The following is a 19052-nucleotide window of genomic DNA, read 5'->3' as shown; positions in this document are numbered from 1 at the left end:
CACCAAGCATACAGTTTTTATTATTTATTATTTATTTATTTATTTATTTATTTATTCATTTATTTTGGGTCTGGGATGGAACCCAGGGTCATTCTACCTCCAAGTTACACCCCCAGCCCTACTTTTTATTCTTTATTTTGAAACAGGGGCTCACTGAGTTGCGAAGGGCCTCACTAAGCAGCTGAAGCTGTCAGATCCTGCAATCCTCCTGTCTCAGCCTTCCAAATGCTGGGATTACAAGTGTGCACCACCATGCCCCGCTACAGTTTTTAAATTCTGCTTTTAAAGTCAATCATGAACCACACAAAAGACTGGTCTGTGTTTATTGTTTGTTTCAATTGATTCTGCTCTTCCTTGTGTGCCATCTCCTCCTCTTCCTGGCATTTTTCATAGTGAGAAAAGTTGTTGAAGATGGATGTTGTGTGCTGATAGGGCAATGATTCTTAGCACTTGTTCAGCTTTTTCTAGGGGCACCTCCTGTGTGTCTAAGTTTGTGAAAATTTGTTGTCATTGTTCTCTAGTCTGATTGCCAGAACTGGCTATTAGGCACATCCTTGACAAAATCCACTTCATGTCAAATATCCCCTTCCACTTGTCCTAAGACCAGACCCCAGTACTGGTACCATAGTCCATGGGAGACTTTATCTTGGCCTCCCTGCAGAAATGCTCACTCTCATCGATGGTGAAGAGCATCATGATGGGGCCATTGCTGCTCACGGCATGGGCGGCGCTGTCTGGATGCTTATTGCTGTGCTCTGAGCTGTACAATATAAAGTACTTGATGGAGGAGTGGATGTCATCCTCAGAAGAGCTCTTTATGATGAACACTCATCCACTTTTAAGTTTCTAGTCCAACTCTCAGGGTTATAGCTATGGGCAGCCTTCATGTCTAGGGGTGAGATTCTACACTTGGGGCAGAATTAGACTAAATATTTTCAAAATACTTTCTATCACTGCTGGACCTTCCAATTTGCCCAAACCCATTTCTATTGCGAGGGACAATCTACTGGGTTTGGAATGACTGCTGCAGGCTCTGATACTGTGGCTGGGCAAATGGGGGGAGGCTAAGCTGGGAGAGCCTGGGCCACCTGTTGAGGTTGTAGAGCAGACTTAGGGGGAGGATACTATCTGTTTGGGGCTGAGGCCTTCAGCACAGGCCCCTTGTTATCCCAGGCACCAAAGTCCATGTTACAATTTATAGGTGGAGGAAGCAGTGTGCCCCCAATATAATCCCACTCTCTGTTTTCATTTTAGGTTGTGGTTTTGCAGGCTTGCTGGCAATGGTGGCCCATGAGATCAGCTTTGAAACTGGCATGTTTACAGTTGCCCCACCATTTCTGGAAAGGACACTCATTAGTGCCACCCTGTTGAAAACAGAGTCCACTGTATTGACTGCAGAGATGGTGATATCCCCAGTCTTCAGGCTAACCATTCCCCGGTCCTGGCTATTCATCCCAGGTGCCTTGTTGTGGGAGTCAATGTAAAACCTGTCTGCCCATCAACAACAGAGCCACCCAGGAGCTCCGTGGAGGCTGGTCGAGCAGCTTATGTAGGTGGGGCTCTGCATCTGCTGCCCCCGAAAACTACTTGTCCCTCTTTCCCCCACGCCGAGAATGCAGGACTTATTTGGAGAGAAAAAAAAACTAAATCTATGCTGATACATGTGATTCCCCAGGTCCCTGGCTGCCCCCAAAACAGCATCATGCATGAAATGATGGTCTCTTTTACTGAGCTGCCCATAGGTGGTAAGGTATGGCACTGGAGGTTCCCTGCAGTAGACCACAGTGCCTCATTAAGGGAGTAAAGGAGTCTGATGGATGGTGGTTAATAATTGGACAGGTAGGAACCATGCATTGAGTGGTACTCGAATTGGACTTTCCAGAAAGGTAGAGCTCAAAATCATCCCTATAAACTGTATCCTTTTTATGTAAAGAACCATTTTGTGTTCTATTATCTTGTCATTTTGTTCTCTGGGGGTCCACTCTGGTGGCAGAAATGCTTCATGAATAGAGTGGCACTGACCCTTCCTAGAGGCCAGACTGTCCGCCTAACCGCACTGCTCCAGCCTACCACCTTATGCTTGGGTGAGGCTGAGCACAGGGGAGGCTGCTGGGCTCTGGAGCCTGGAGTGGCAGCCTGAACTGGTTATTTTTATTTATTTATTTATTTACTTATTTATTTATTTATTTATTTATTTATTTATTTATTTTTTGGGTGGTACTGGGGTTCCTGGAAACCCTTCTACCTCCAGGCTATACTCCCAGACCTATTTTATTTTTGGAAACAGGGTCTCTTAAGCCAGCGGGGCTGGCTTCAAACCTGCGCGATCCTCCTGTCTCAGCCTCCCAAGCACGGGGATTACAAGCGTGTGCCACCACGCCCGGGCATGAACTGGTTATTTTTTATGGACATTTTTGTATTGGTGATTGAACCCACGGGTATTCTACCTCCAAGTCATACTCCCAACCCTTTTTAAAAATTTTTTTTTTTTTGAAACAGGGTCTACCTAGGTTCTTAGGAGTCTTGCTACTTTTTCAAAGCTGGTCTCAAACCTGTGGTCCTCCTGTTTCAGCCCTATAAGTACAGGGATTACAGGCATGTGCCAACCACACCTGGCTAAGGACATTTTTTTATAGATGAGAACATAAGTTTGGAGAGATTCAGTGCTTATTCAAGGACAGACAGCTAGTAGGAGGCAAGCCAGGATTGTGCTAGGTGTCTGGTTCCAAATCCTATATACTTAGCCAGTGTGCTCAACTTTATTGTCTTATGCATAGAGGTTGGACAAAAATTGATTATGGTGAGCCATATTTTAATTACTTTGCTCTTTTTCATTCATGTCAAGAACACACAGTAGACTTTTAAAGTGTTTTCTTTATTTTTGTACATTGCCTGTTGGCTTTGAGAGCCATTGGCAACAACTTCATACCTCCTCTGCTTTTCTCAGGAGCTTTAAGAGCCTCCATTTAGTAGCTGTCAACTCCCCGGGGAGCAGTGTCTAGCAAACTTGTATGCTTTTAGGAGGTTTTATGCCTACATAGGGTCCACTGAGCATCATTAGAGGAGGTAGCTGAATGTCTTAAGCATAGCTCTGAGGAGTAAACTTTCCTGAAGATTTGTGTAGGCTATGGTGTATATTATAACATCATTATATTCTTTTTCAAAGCATTCTACTCCTTCCAGTACAGTAAGCTACATCCTATGAAAAGCAATGGAGGACACAAATACAACCTAAATGAATGGCTTGGTGGAAAGTGGCTGTCTTTAGAGGTCTCATTTTGATCTGCAAGCATTCTTTTGGACAGCTGGTCTGATGTCCTAAATAAAGGCCTAGATGTAGCTCTGCCTGTTTCCCCATATTGGAACAGAAGGTGCTTTAGTTCACTAATATCCAGCAACTCTGGTGTTACAAATATGCTAAGGCACTTCCAACTATACTGGAGAATGTTATATTCTAAGACAAAAAGTGATTTTTTGTGTGTGGTACTAAGAATTGAACCCAGAGGCATTCTATCTCTGAGCTATACCTCCAGACAGATTTTTAAAATTTCTTATTTGGGAACAGTATTGCTAGTTTGATGAGAGTCTTACTGCTTGATGAGACTGTTCTTGAACCTGTGATATTTCTATTTCAGCCTCTTAAGTATTAGTATTACAAGTATACATCACCACTCCTGGCCAAAAAGAGTTCTTGTATCATAAATAAATACAGTTTTATATTGAAGAACAGAAGAAAGGGGAGTGTAGGCCAGACTGTACAAAGTTTTCTCTAAGTTCTCGTTCTTAGAAAGCTCCCTCTACTTCTTTTTCATTAATGCCAATTTTAATCAATGGGAATTTTGTGTGGTTTAACAGGGTGTTGTTAGTTGGGCATGGTGGTGCATACCTGTAATCCCAGTACTTAGGAGGTCAAGACAAGAGGATCCCAGGATTGAGGCCAACTATAGCAAGTTAGCGAGACCCTCAACAACTTGGGAAGATCCTCTTTCAAAACAAAGATAGAGAGATGGGAAGAGTGGGGTATAGCTCAAAGGCAGAATGCCCTTGGGTTCAATCCCCAGTATAAATAAATAAATAAACATTGTTAGAGTTTAATCAGTGTTTCAGGACTACTCAGTGTTTTTTATTTTTGTTTTAATCAAGATAAACTGAATCTGTCTGATCTCAGTAGGAAAGTAATTAATTCATTAAAAATGTGGAGATTTCACAGCATGTTTAGAGAGGCAGATTAAAAATCAAGATAAGAACTGGCTTGGACGGGATGCTGCTGCCATGATGGCAGTAGATGAAATGGGACCCCATCTTCCCATGCTTGGCCACTGCTTCTGGCAACATGGTTCTCCCCAGGACCTGTTTTCTTGTGTCATTGGCTTCTGAATCAAATTCCTTGTTGTGAGCATACAAAATATATGTTAAAAATGTTGTGAGTATATGAAATATATGTCCGGATATAGGTATAACATAGGGACAGGTGGACTGGCCAGATACACAAAGAAGATAAGGCAGAAGAAGGATGTAACTGACATGACCAAGACAAATTAATGGACACACTCCCTGGCACACATCTGCAGGATGAGATGACTGGAAGACAACATAAGGATGAAGTAATGGGCACACATCCTGGACATATGTCCATAAGATGAAACAGCTGAGAAAACAAGATGACGGTCGAAGCAATGAGCCTACGCAATTAGTGACATCAATTTAGGTGATATAAGACCTAGCAAATGGCTAGACTGGCGGCTCTGACCCAACTGTCTAAAAGGCTGAAAGTTTGCCTGGCCAGAAGGAAACATTCCTCTGGTAGCTGCTGGATAATTCCTCTAAATGACAGTTGGTCTCATCCCTGTCTGACTCCCTGGACATAGAGAATCTGCACCTCGACCATCAACGAGGGCTGTGACAGCGATCCTGAACCTTGGTGACCCGTGGAGACCTGTTTGCCTCAGGTAACCAAATGTTGTCTGGTCAGTGGCTTAGTTAGAGAAGGATGGGAGTGTCATGAGCATTGTAAAATAAACTGAGTATTTGTGATAGACATTGTTACCTGTCATTCTCGCCAATGCGTCAGCAAGACTCATAACATTCCTACACAGGAACAACATGAGTGGTCATTCAGGATTATATGTTCATACTCTAGGTGCCATGGAGGCTGGGAATTTACTATGTGGCATTTCTGGTATCTTCAGTCGAAGACTGGCTTCCTTCAAAATTCATAAGATAGGAAATTCCCCCAACAGAGATTTGGAGGGGTTAAGATGCTCACTGGCCAAAAAGAAGATATTTTTGTCTATGCTGTACTGCTAAGTTTTACAAATGATGTCATCTTTTTTAGACTCTAACATAGTGCTGTGTTTTAAAGACCATTACTTTTTTTTGCTTTAATTTTGGGGAGGTCTTAAATTTTTCTGAGGTTCAAAATTATTATTTTACAATCCTTAAAATCTGTTCAAAGACATCTCCCTGCACTGGCAGTCAGCATGCTAGATAAGTCAAGTTCTCAACCAATAAACTTTGTTTTAGTTTGTGAGTCAAAAGGACTTATTTATATTTAGCTAAATCACTCAGAAAAATCTATGCTTGATAAAAAAGAAGTAAAAACTCCAAGTAGATAAAATTTATGAGATACCAAGTACTTAACAAATGTTTACTAAATAGATACCCCTTTGTTTTAAATTGTAGCTGTCTCAAAATGAATGGTATAAGATTAAAAAATTCAATAGAAATTTCAGAGACATTCCTTAGAAGATCAAATACTCCATGCTTATAACCTCCAAAAGAATTAATCAGAGAATGCCACTATTTGTTCAATCCCATGAAATCTCGTTAAAATCAAGCTGATGATTAAACTGCTTCAAAAGAGACCCTGATTTTCTATGCCTGACTATATACAGTTTAGCAGAGAAATTTGTTTATTCTATGGAGTCAAGATGAAAATGTGTGTGTGTGTGTGTGTATGTGTGTGTGTGTTTGTGTGTACAAATAATTTTTTCAGCTGATAATGTCATAGACATGTTTATATGTTGGCCATGTATTGCTTATACAAATATACAGTTGAGCCGGGCGTGGTGGCGCACGCTTGTAATCCCCACGCTTGGGAGGCGGAGACAGGAGGATCGCGCAGGTTCGAAGCCAGCCATGCTGGCGTAAGAGACCCTGTTTCAAAAATATAAAATAGGTCTGGGAGTGTAGCCCGGAGAAAGAAGGGCTTCCAGGAACCCCGGTACCACCAAAAAAAAAAAAAAAAAAAACAAATATAGAGTTGAATTAAAATTTATTTGGTAAAATTTATTGCTCAAAACTTACAGTTTACCTGGATGCAGTTGAGCGTGTCCCATAATCCCAGTACCTGGGAGGCTGAGATAGGAGGATTGCAGATTCATGGCCAGCATATGTTAATTTAGTGAGACTCTCTTTTAATGGAAAACAAAATAAAAAGGCCCTGGTTGTAGCTTAGATGTAGAACATGCCTGGGTCCAATCCCCAGTAAATAACACACACACACACACACACACACACACACACACACACACACAACACACACACACACTTAGAGTTAAGGTAATAGATTAAACTCACCTGTGTATTTCTACTTTTCCTTAAAATTTAACTTAGAAGAGACAACATAGGAAGATTAAAATTATAAACCTAAAAAACAATTAGAATAGGAAAAAACAGCATAAATAAATGTGGATCATCTAGAAAGCATATAAGTGTGTTTTTTACTCAGAAAGGCAGAAGAAAAACCTGAAACTACCTGGCACGGAGGCACACGTCTATAATCTCAGGATTTAAGAGGCTGAGACAGGAGGGTTGTGGGTTTGAAGCCAGCCTCAGCAATTTAGTGAGTCCTTATTTAAAAATAAAAAATAAAAAAGGCTTGGGTGTAGCTTTAATGTAGACATCAACTGGGTTCAACCCCCATTACAAAAAAGAAAGAAAATAAGAAAGGCAGGCAGGCAGGCAGGAAGGGAGAAAGCTGAAACTCAAGTCAACAAGCCAAGGGAAAATGAACCAAGGCTGGTATAGATGTCCTGCAAAACTCTATCAAGTTTCAAGAATGATGATAATATAAAATTTTGAAGATAGAGTTGCAAATTTGGGGCTAAGAAAGAAGATTGGTTGAGAGTCTTTGTAAAGAACATAAAGAATTCTGAACATCCTTCCTGTTCCTTGACAAAAGACTGCAAGCACACTTCCTAGAGATGATTCATTACACACCACACAGCAAGGTACAAGAAAGAGCAAGCTATACCTAAAGCAAGGGAGTTAAGGGAAGTGAATACCCATCCCCTCCCTAGAAGAAGGGCAGGTAATCCGTGTAGACTGAAAGTACTAGTAACCAGTGCATCATGGTCACAGATGCTGGTAATGGAGCCTTAACAGGGTCCTAGTGAACCCAGTTCTATTTGCCATCGCTTGGTCCTCGGGGATATGAAGTCAGGGCATTTGGTATGAACAGTGTCTTAGAGTTCCCACTTCTCCACATCCTTGCCAGCATCTGTTGTTGTTTGTGTTTTGAATGATTGCCATTCTAGTTGGAGTTAGGTGAAATCTCAGTGTAGTTTTGATTTGCATCTCTCTGATTGCCAGTGATGTTGAGCATTTTTTCATGCATTTATTGGCCATTTGAATTTCTTCTTTTGTGAAGTGTCTATTTAGTTCATTTGCCCATTTTGTTATTGGATGCTTTGTTTTCTTAGCATTGAGTTTCTTGAGTTCTCTGTATATTCTAGATATTAGTCCTCTATCGGAGGTGCAGGTGGCAAAAATCTTCTCCCATTCTGTTGGCTCTCGATTGAGGTTCTTGATAGTTTCCTTTGCTGAACAGAAGCTCTTCAGTTTCATGCAATCCCATGTATTGATTCTCCTTTTAATTTGTTGTGCCTTTGGGGTCTTGTTGAGGAAATGTTTGTCTGAGCCTATGTGTTGTAGTGTTGGACCTATGCCCTCTTCAAGGAGCTTCAAAGTCTCTGGTTTAATTTCCAAGTCTTTGATCCATCGTGAGTTGACTTTTGTACAGGGTGAAAAAGTGGGATGAATATCCATTTTTCTGCATATGGTTAACGAGTTTTGCCAACACCATTTGTTGAAGAGGCTATCTTTTTTCCAGTGTATGTTTTTGGCCTCTTTGTCAAAAATCAATTGGCTGAAAGTGTGTGGACTTGTTTCTGGGTCTTCTATTCTGCTCCATTGGTCTATGTATCTAGTTTTGTGCCAGTACCATGCTGTTTTTTTTATTAAAATGGCTTTGTAGTATAGTTTAAAGTCAGGTATTGTGATTTCTCCTGCGTGGTTTTTGTTGCTGAGAACTACCTTGGCTATTCTGGGCTTTTTGTTATTCCAGATAAATTTAAGGACTGATTTTTCTATGTCTGTGAGGAATGATCTTGGTAATTTAATGGGAATTGCATTAAATCTGTAGATCACTTTTGGGAGGATGGCCATTTTAATGATATTTATTCTGCCAATCCATGAACATGGAAGATCTTTCCATCTTCTAAGATCTTCTTCGATTTCTTTTTTCAGTGTTTTATAATTTTCTTTGTAGAGATCTTTTACCTCCTTGGTCAAGTTTATTCCTAGGTATGAACAGGATTTTAAAATTGTTATAGTCGTATCACTGAATACATGCTGAATAGAAACCTTGCTTATACCTCCTGGCAGAGAAAGTATAAAATTACTTTGTGAGTTATTGGATTGGTTTAATAGAAAAGAGCACAGGTACTGACATTTAAGGGTTCGCAACAAGTGGCACCATCCCTGCCTGATCACCCTAAAGCCTACCAGGGCATAATAGCATAATAGCCTGTGATCCTCATTTCTCTCTCTCTCTCTCTCTCTCTCTCTCTCTCTCTCTCTCTCTCTCTCTCTCTCTCTCTCTGTCTCTGTCTCTCTCTCTTTTTCTGTTACTAAGGGACTTTTTATTTAGAAACAGAATCTCCCTAGATTGCTGGGAGTCTTGATAAATTGATGAGGCTGGTTTCCAGTCTGTGATCCTTCTGTCTTAGCCTCACAAGTACTAGGATTATAAGGTGTGCTACTGTGCATAGTTCCAATTTGTATTTTAAATTCGTATTTTTACCTGCACCACCAAAGATATCCAGGCATCAGGTAAAAATCCTCTATTCATCTTTAAATAATCAATAGAAAAAAGAACAGAGAGAAGCCAGAAAAAGTTTTTTAGAAGAGAATAAAATTTTAAAAAGATGAATTTTAACCTCAGAGATGTTTATTAATACAAAACTATTTATGAAGCATGCTGGAAAACATTCTTCTAGTTACTAGAATTATAATATGTAACAGACAAACACAATTCCCTTGTGGAACTTATACAATGTATAGTGTACTGTATTATACTACACTATAGGCAGTATAATCGAATTATATTGCATATGATACGAATAATGAAGGACCAGGCGTGGTGGCGCACGCTTGTAATCCCCACGCTTGGGAGATGGAGACAGGAGGATCACGCAGGTTCGAAGCCAGCTGTGCTGGCTTAAGAGACCCTGTTTCCAAATACAAAGTATAAAATAGATCTGGGAATGTAGCCCAGAGATAGAAGGGTTTCCAGGGACCCCAGTACCACCACCACCAAAAAAAAAGAAAAATGAAAGAAATACGGAAAACAGAGGAATAAAGAGAGACAGGGGTGTGTAAGAACCATTTTATACAGTGCATCTAGAAAGACTGGAGTTGCCAGCATAGAAATGGTGTTTAAAACTATGAAATAAATAAGAACACACAAGGAGAGAATGGAAATGGAAAAGAGAAGAGAGCTGATGGCTGAGTCCTGACTACACTGGCATTTAGATACTGAAGGGAGATAAAGAATAGGAGAGATTACATCATGGCAAAGAAGGGAATATAGAGGGCAGAGGATGGGACTTTAGTGAATTAAAAATTGATAGCAGAAATAAAAAATTCAACAGAGGACGTGGAGACAAAGTTGAAGAACTCTATAAGGAGAACATAAGCAGGGAATATATAATGGGGAGGAAAGATCAGAACCCTCGAAGATCAGAATAATGGTTTTATTGCTCAAATGTCAGGGATTTTAGAAAAAGAATATTAAGAGGAAGGGAAGAAGTAAATAAAGAGAGGATAAAATGAAATTTCTCAGAAGTGAGAAATTCAGACACAAGCTTCTAGACTGAACGGGTCTGCTGAGTTCTCAGCACAATGAAGACTATATAGAATATAGATGATGGATGGATGGATAGATAGATAGATAGATAGATAGATAGATAGATAGATGATAGATATTCACAGTGAATATAGATCTTCTGGTTCCTGTGACTTAGATATAAGATCTAATATAGCAATATTTTAAATCTCATATGGTAATATCTAGTATAGCTTAAGATATAAGATCTTACTATAGATTTCCAAGATCTATATTCATTGTGGATGTCTGTCTGTCTATCTATCATCTATCTATCCATCCATCCATATCTCATATATTGTGAAGGAGAATCCTGTTGAAGTTGCAGGAACCAGAACGGCGTTAGCCAGCTCAATAAGAAACTGGAAGATTGGAGAAAATGGGGCAGTGTCTTAGCTTCTCTTTGGGAAACCTAAAATACATATACAGTTTAACTACCCATAAAGAGTGAGAAAAATAAAGTATTTTCAGACACGTAAGACTTATATACTACTGAAAGTTTTGTTTCAGTTAAATGCTCACATATCTATTAAAGTGAAGACACTGGGTACCAGAAACAGGCAGTCATATATAGAAGAATCAAAGGATCAAAGGCCAGTTTCAACATCATGGTAAAAAGAGATCCTAGAACAACAGAGAAAAAGTCTAGAGAAAAACAAGTCAGAATTAAAGAAAAAGGACAAAGTACTCCACAGTAATATAAATGAGGAAGAAAATATGCCTAGTAGGAAACCTAAGAGACAGAGATTTACAATTCTGCCAGTGTAGTATGTTAATGATAGAATATATAAGAATAAGCAAATAAAAGTAAGAAAATAAGAAGGAAAATAATGTACAAAAGTATAATCTAGAGCAATATATGACTCCACTCTGAATATTATTTTCTTTCTTAAAATTTAGGAACCAATATTGATTATATTGGACCCAGTTTGTGTGCTCAGGATTTTTTTAGCCTCATTTGCTCCTCACCCACCAGGACTTGGCCTCTTTCAGTGGAGAGTACTGGTCACTAGGTTATCACCCCATCTTGGCCCCTTCTGGGTGGGAGCTGGGTGTCAGCACACCTTCACTGTGTCCCCCACAAAAGGTGCCCTGAGGGAATCAGTCCTCATAGGCTCCCTCCCTTTCCTGTGGATAGCCAGAGGACTGGCTAACACAGCCTACAAGTGTGGGATAATTAAGACTCCCTGGAGCAAAATTTATAACTAGTGAAAAACTGAAGATGGGAAGGAGTTATTAAATTATTTATCCTTTCCCTCAATAGTTTTAATCTTCCTTTTGGCCTTTTATGGCTGAGTGATTTGTTGAGTTTATTTTGAACCTATAGGTTCTCAATAATATACCACCTTTTACACTTTTTTTCCCTTTTTTCTGATATCTATTCACTCTCGTGTCTTGGGATGTCATGTAAACTTTACATTAGATACTATTTCTGCAGAATGCACAGGATAAAACATCACTTGAACAAAAAAAAGTCATATAACTATATTGGGAAGCTAAAGATAGATAAATATTAAAAATATAGAGAACTAGAGAAAGAAAGAGAAAGAAGATGAGATAAAGCATAAAATTTTCATCTTCGAAGAAATCAACATATAACAGGTGAAATAGAAAAATCAGGAAACAAAACTATGATCATATGATCATGATTTAAAAATGAAGATATGTGCCAAAAGAAATATCTAAAATTTAAGATATAGTTTCCTCTGGAGAGGAAAGTGTGATGGAGGTAGTCAGGAAGTCTATGGTTTTTGTTATAAGCCTAGTAATACTATTTGACTTTTAAAACTATGAATGCTAAAAAATTAAGCACAAAAAAGTCAAAGCATGTTGCAGTTATTCAATGTATTTTGAGTGTATTATGATGTAAATGTACTGAAATTCAACTATATCTTTATCTGTATTTGTATACAAAAACATAAAAGGTTATACCCAAAATTTCAAAAGTAACAGGGTGTTGAAATTTTCAGTGCTGTTTGTTCTCTTCTTTAGAGGGTTTTAAAATATTTTTAACAAGTCTAGGATTATATTTACACATAAAGTGAATAAGGAAGCTACTATCGAGTTTAAAAATATTAGTTATATGGCTCTGGTGTTTGTTATAGTTCATAACCTGACAAAGATACTAATTATATGCTTGAGATGATTTGTGAACTAAAATGTACTCTAAAGTAAAACTGTGAGACTCACCTAAAACAGGACATGCTACTGTTAAATTAGCTAACATTTAAGCTGCATGTGTCTTCTCAACTGCAAAGTAAGTTACTTTGGAGACAGTGCTACATATACACACATACAACATATGGCCAAGGACAATGTTAATAGATATGTTAAGTTGAAGAACTAACAATGAAAGGATTTCTTCTAAGGATGAAAGGAATAATGGAATCCTCCACGCCTCTAATGATTGATTTTATATGTCAAGTTGCTTGGGGCACAGGGAATGTAGTCAAATATTACTCTTGAGTGTGTCAGTGAGGATGTTTCTGGATGCAAGTAACATGTGAACTGAGTATAGCTGACTTCCCTCTCTAAAGTGGGTGGGCTCACAATTAGGTGAAAGCCTGAAAAGGAGGAAAATGTTGATCTGCTGCATAAAGGGGTTGAGGTGAGATACTGGTCTTTTCTATCATTGAGCTTGAATGGAATGTTAGCTCTTCTTTTTTCACAAGCCTGCCAGCTTGCAAACTGTAACTTAGAGCATCGGCCCTCCTGGGTCTCTGGCTTGCCAACTGCAGATCTGGAGGCATAGCTTGCAACTGTAAGCCATTTCCTTACAATTAACACTCTCTCGCTCCCTCCCCCCTCCCTCTGTATGTGTGTACATACAGATAGAAAAACCCCACATGCAGACATATAATTATAGGATCATGTGGTGGCTACTGTTGATGTAACTTAGTTTTTTTCTCAGGCACTATTTGGTTCGTATACGTAGAGGATAAAATAAATTTTAGTAAGTCTAATTAAAAAAACTCACAAAGCCGGGTGTGGTGGCGCAGGCTTGTAATCCCCGCGCTTGGGAGGTGGAGACAGGAGGATCGTGCAGGTTCGAAGTCAGCCTAGCTGGCTTGAGAGACCCTGTTTCCAAATAAAAAAGTATAAAAATAGGTCTGGGAGTGTAGCCCGGAGGTAGAAGGGTTTCCAGGAACTCCAGTGCCACCAAAAAAAAAAAAAAAAAAAGCAAACAAACAAAAACAAAAACCAAGCAAATAGAAGTGGGAAGAACAGCTGTGCACGGTGGCACACATCTGTAATTCTATTACTTGGGATGGAGAGAGAAGAAGGTTGCAGGTTCGAGGCCAGCCTCAGCAACTTAAGAAGAACCTCAGCAAGTCAAAAAACAGTCAACTTGAGGAAATAGTGATAAGCCTTGTAATAAAATAAAAGAGGAAAGTGAATCAGATTGGGGAATTTTCATTTTATTAGTGAAATTATTTCCACATCTACCTTTTTTTTGCAACCTAAATCTAGACCATCATTCCCCTATTGTAGACATAACAACCAATCTTGTTTCCTGAATTTTCACATGAATGTGCGTTTTATGTACATTCCCTGGTAATAATTACCTACCATATTAAAAAGTGGATAGCTTTTTTCTATAATTCTACCAAATTTTTTTTCTTTGATAAACAACATAATTCTTGACAGTGCATGGTTCTCATGTATTTAATCCATTAGCTTTAATATTTGTGTAAAACACACTCCATGCAGAAGGCACTCAATTTTCAATTGACTTGAACATGAACATCATTTGTTTATATATAACTACATATGAAAGTGTTCATATTTTTTTCGGTATTGGGGATGGAACCCAGGGGCATTCTACCTCCGAAGTACACCCCCAGCCATATTTTTTATTCTTCAATTTTGAAACAGGGTTTCACTGAGTTGCAAAGGGCCTCACTAAGTAGTAGCTCAGGCTGTCTATGAACCACAATCCTCCTATCTTAGCCTCCCAAATGCTGGGATTAAAAGCATGTGCCACCACACTCGGCCTGTGTTCTTCATATTTTAAAGTGCAAATCTGCATATTACTCATATTTACATCTATCTATCTATCTATCTATCTATCTATTTATCTATCTATCATCTATCTATGCATCCATCTAACATCTCCCTCCTTATGAGGGAGCTGAAATATGCCTGTCTTGATGCAGCTTTCCAATAGCTTAAGACTTTATTCACATTCTTAGGATATAGAGTAGCTCACAACAGCAATTAATTACAGGATTCCCCCAATCCTATTTGTTATATTTGAGACAAGCTCTATGCTAGGATTCTGGTTATTTCTTTTGATCTCCTCCACTAATGTCACAAATCTGAGGAAGCTGATTCTCTTTCTCATTGTGCTTGACTAATTATAGGTCCTATGCAGTGAAAATTGCGCTAGACTTGCACTCAAAATACTGTGTGATTCTGAAAGCGACCCTTTACATTTTTATTTCTTCCTTTACTTTTCAACTCCCAACTCCCTGTTTGTTATGAAGCTTGCATGAGTCCATGAGAGTTCTTTGTATAGCTCAAGCAAGTTCTAATACAGGAAGATATGTTAAAATTATCTTTAATGTTGGTTATACTGAACTATTTGTGACCAGTAATAGCACTTTGTAGGTTCCTTATTACTAAAATTGTCCTTATAAATAGCCTTGTGGGTGCTTACCTCTCTATTCTGTTTTGTATAGTGGAGAATATATAAGCAAGAGGTCAATCTTATTTAAAATCATAAAATTTACAAACAGAAGAGACCTAAAAGACTATTTTATCTTTAGTATTGGGAATAACAAGTATGTGATTTTGAGGGTTCGTTCCTACTTACAAATATGCTCTGTACCTAATATTAAAATGCAAATTTCTAGTCATTATTATAATATGGATGTACAGTTTTTTGAAAATATGATCATGACTTATTTCCATTTTCTTAAGTAAAACAGTGTTCTGAAGAAATAGCTGGGAGCTGAATCTCATGCAACTTTTCAGGATTATTCCATGATGGCATGTAATTTTGATTTGGAATGACAGGTGACTGGTCTAAATAGTGTCCTCCAAAGTCTGTGAGTAAAGGCTTCATCCCTGAACGGCAGTATTGTGAGGTAGTGGAACCTGGAGGAGCTGGAGCTTAGTGGGGGTCCTAAGGTCATTGCGGATTGTGCCCTCAATGGGGATTGTGCTGTGGGGTTTCACTCCTTTTTCATTCTCTTTGCTTTCTGGCCATGAGGTGAGCTGTTTATTCTGCTACTTTCTCTCTACCACGGCCATCCTGCAACCCACTGGAGCCCCAGAGGAGTGGGTCTGCCTAACCTTGGACCAGAATCTCTAAAACAGAACTAAATAACCTATTTCTTTTATAAGCTAATTATCCTAGGTATTTTGTTATAGTAAGGAAAAATCAGTATAATGGATGAGTAGAATTAATTTTCATTAGTAAAAACTTAGGTTAATTACAGGTAGAAGTTTTTCACACTATAGCTATAATATTGCACCAGTGAAATATTAAAAAACCACATTCTATCCATCGTGAAAAATAGGCATGTAGTAGAACTTGAGAACCTGGATTCAATTATGACTCTACCAACTCCTCGTTCTAAGACTACTTTGAACTTCCTAGCCAGTACCAGAACTGGTTTCGGCCCAACAGAACCTATGAGACAAAGTTGCCAATAGGACTAAGTGTGTTCATGCACGTCAAGCACTAAAAACACCTTCATAGTAAACATTAGGTCTTTATCATCAGCAGCAGCAGCATCCTTCTTTCTTTTGGAAGGAGAAATAATTTTTAATCCCCCACATAGACTAATAATCTCATTGAACATTCAACCAATGTTTGTCTCTACAAATTGAAGATTGAGTTCTAACCAAATAATATTTTATATAGATAAGTAACAGCTTTAAGCATAGTATCACAGTCTTTTGTCTCATTTTTCTATATTCCAGGACATCAAGAAAGCAGAGTCGTGGGCCTGCCTCATTAATCTATGCTGTGGTTAAACAAAACAAAAAACTCCCAAGCACTATGCTAACTTGTTGTCAATGAAGAAAAACACTTATTTATCTAAAGGATTGAGCAAGGAATTGGGCCTAGCAAGTAAAAACTGAAGTACCAGGTGGGTTAAGAAATAAAACCCTAAGCCGGGTGTGGTGGTGCACACTTGTAATCCCAGCATTCGGGAGGCTGAGACGTGAGGATCACTATTCTTGGACAGCCTCGGCTACTTAGTGAGGCCCCCTGCAACTTAGTGAAACCCTGTTTCAAAATAAAGAATAAAAATAGGGTAGGGGAGGTAGCTTGGAGGTCAAATGCCCCTGGGTTCAACCCCTAAACCCGCAAAAAAAAAAAAGAAAGAAAGAAAGAAAGAAAGAAAGAAAGAAAGAAAGAAAGAAAGAAAGAAAACTCTAAATATAGTTCTTGTCCTATAGTGAAGCTTGCATTAGGATTTACAAGGAGAGTAGAAAGTGTGGAAACTGGGGAAGTGCATGGATGCCAGAGACCATTCCTGGGCGATGGATTTTGGGTCAGTCCCCATGGTGCTAAGCGGATGGGACCCTACACCAAATCTGACATGTCACTGCATGGCACTCGCTTGCTCTCTACACCTGGTAGTTCTGGGCTCTTAGCCAGCTCTGCTGGAGAAGTGGTTAGTGTTACACTTGATGATGATTCTACCTAGCATGGCAAGGTTTTAGTGACAGACATGCATCAAATACAGATTTTTGGCTGAATTTTAACAACAACAGGAAGTGCAATTCAATACTGAAGCTAAATAGAACACCATTCCTCAGGCAACTAACTGATTAACATTTTCCCAGGACAGTTCTGCTTTTAGAATATAATCCAATGAGGATACTTGGTCACTTTAACTGTCATAGAAGACTATCTGGCTACAAGAAAATCTGAAATGTTATAAAAATTTTAGGTAATAAAATGGTTAGTGATAAAAATTTGAAAGTTGGACCTGGTGGAAGAACAGTAATTTATCAGCACTCTTGACGTTCTGGTTGCACATATGGGCACCGCACTGCACATTTGGGATGGGAACAGATGTTTATCTTTCACTAAAGTTAGCTGAGAAGCAAGATTTTTTTTTGTTAACACTGCTAGCATAGGTAATTTGTTCTGAGCAGATTTAGGTCTTGGGGAAAAATGAAAACAATCACAGTCTGTTTCAATCAGGATTATTATTGCTGTGACCCAATGAAACTGACCACACTACTTAGAGGAAGGAAGATTTACTTGCTCACAGTTCTGGATATTTCAAAGGTTCAGTCTGTGTCAGGTCGGGGCTGTAGAGCTCAGGGCATGTTGGCAGAAAGCAAAGAGCAAGGCTCACATCATGGAGACTATAAGCAAGAAATAGAACAAGCAAAGTGATTCAAAGGTACAAGCAAAGTTCCTAAGGCCATAACCCCAGGGACTCACCTCCTCTAACCACACCCAACCTGTCTAGGTTACCACCCAGTAAACCTAAACAATGGCCTTATCCACTAATGAGATTGCAGTCCTAACGACTTAATTATATCAACTCTGAACATTAATATATAAGCTCTTCAGAGAACATTCTCTATTCAAGCCATGACACAGTCATTTTGAGTTTTATTGAAATTTTAACCAAGACAATTTCTTTATTATCAATACTTCATGCAAACTTTATACAATTTATGCTTTTTAGAGGAGAGGGAGAGGGAGAGGGAGGGAGAGGGAGAGGGAGAGAGAGAGAGAGAGAGAGAGCGAGAGAAAGAGAGAGAGAGAGAGAGAGAGAGAGAGAGAGAGAGAGAGAGAGAGAGAGAGAGAGAGAGAGATTAGTACAATCTTAGGCTGGGGAGTTCATTTACCATGAAACTCAGTGGCTGTATTTGGATCGGGTCAGTTGTGAGTCTGGTCCCGGTATTCAGGCCTGACCTTAACCAGTGCTCCACCAGAACCAAGGTGAAGACTTGCCTGACTGCTGCCAACATTGCTGCCAGGTCGGTGGTCAGAATGGCACAGCTCCTTGACATAAGAAGCTATGGGTTTTCAGTCTCAGGTGATGACAATTGTAGTTCTCAGATTGCTAGGGACTCCCGGTGGCTTTCAAAACATTACAGTTGAGTGGTGGGCACTGCACCTACACATTGCCTGTTAGGCCCAGGCTTTGCAGCTTGTGCCTGGTGTCTGGGTGTTGTCCCTGATAGCCTGAGTGTGTTGAGTCATGCCTGTGTGTGCTGTGAGTTACGCTGGTTGTTTGCACATCATGTGGAGTCACACCCAGGTGTGCTTTGGGAGCTGAGTCTCTCTTTGGTATTAATGGAACCCTTTTAAAAATATATGCTCTAGCCAGGCATGGTGGCACACACTTGTAATCCCAGCTTTCGGGAGGCTGAGACCTGAGTATCACGGTTCGCAGACAGCCTCAACTACTTAGTCAGGCCCTCTGCAACTCAGTGAGACCTGGATTCAAAGTAAAAAGAATAAAAAATAGGGCAGGGGGTGTAGCTTAGAGGTCGAATGCCCCCCTGGGTTCCATCCCCAGACCTGCCCTCCAATATATATATCTCCATATATAACTGCTCAAAGTATTAGTATCAAATGTATTATCAAAATACTTAATATTTGCAGTTCAAGTATTAAGCTTTCTATATTTTCTTATGGTAAGCACTGAGGTAAAGACTTAGTTCTCTTTAGCTCCTGGGCTTTAGTAACTTAATGATAATGGCATGATTTCTTTGAGATGATTCCCCAGATCAAATATTTGTATTATTTAAAAAATCTTAAATAATTTGTATGTGCAAGATTAATGGTTTACAGCCAATATTAATTATTGCAGCAGTTTACTCTAAAATTCATGAATATATATTTATTTCAACTGACAAAAATCTGAGAAACTAATGCACACAATTTTTAATCCTATCT

The 19052-nt window shown here is 39.2% G+C and overlaps 1 pseudogene across 1 annotated transcript; it reads right to left on the bottom strand.

The window, feature by feature from the left end:
- Nucleotides 1–269: 269 nt before the first annotated feature.
- On the bottom strand, nt 270–16689 carry LOC308263539 (YTH domain-containing family protein 1-like; annotated as a pseudogene). The gene is made up of 2 exons: nt 16605–16689; nt 270–1954 (listed from the first exon to the last, which is right to left on the bottom strand). The product of its transcript is annotated as a YTH domain-containing family protein 1-like (transcript).
- Nucleotides 16690–19052: the final 2363 nt, after the last annotated feature.

Source organism: Muscardinus avellanarius (genome assembly GCF_963383645.1).
Source record: "Muscardinus avellanarius genome assembly, chromosome: 5".
NCBI lineage: Eukaryota > Metazoa > Chordata > Mammalia > Rodentia > Gliridae > Muscardinus > Muscardinus avellanarius.
This window is presented reverse-complemented; position numbering and strand designations above follow the sequence as displayed.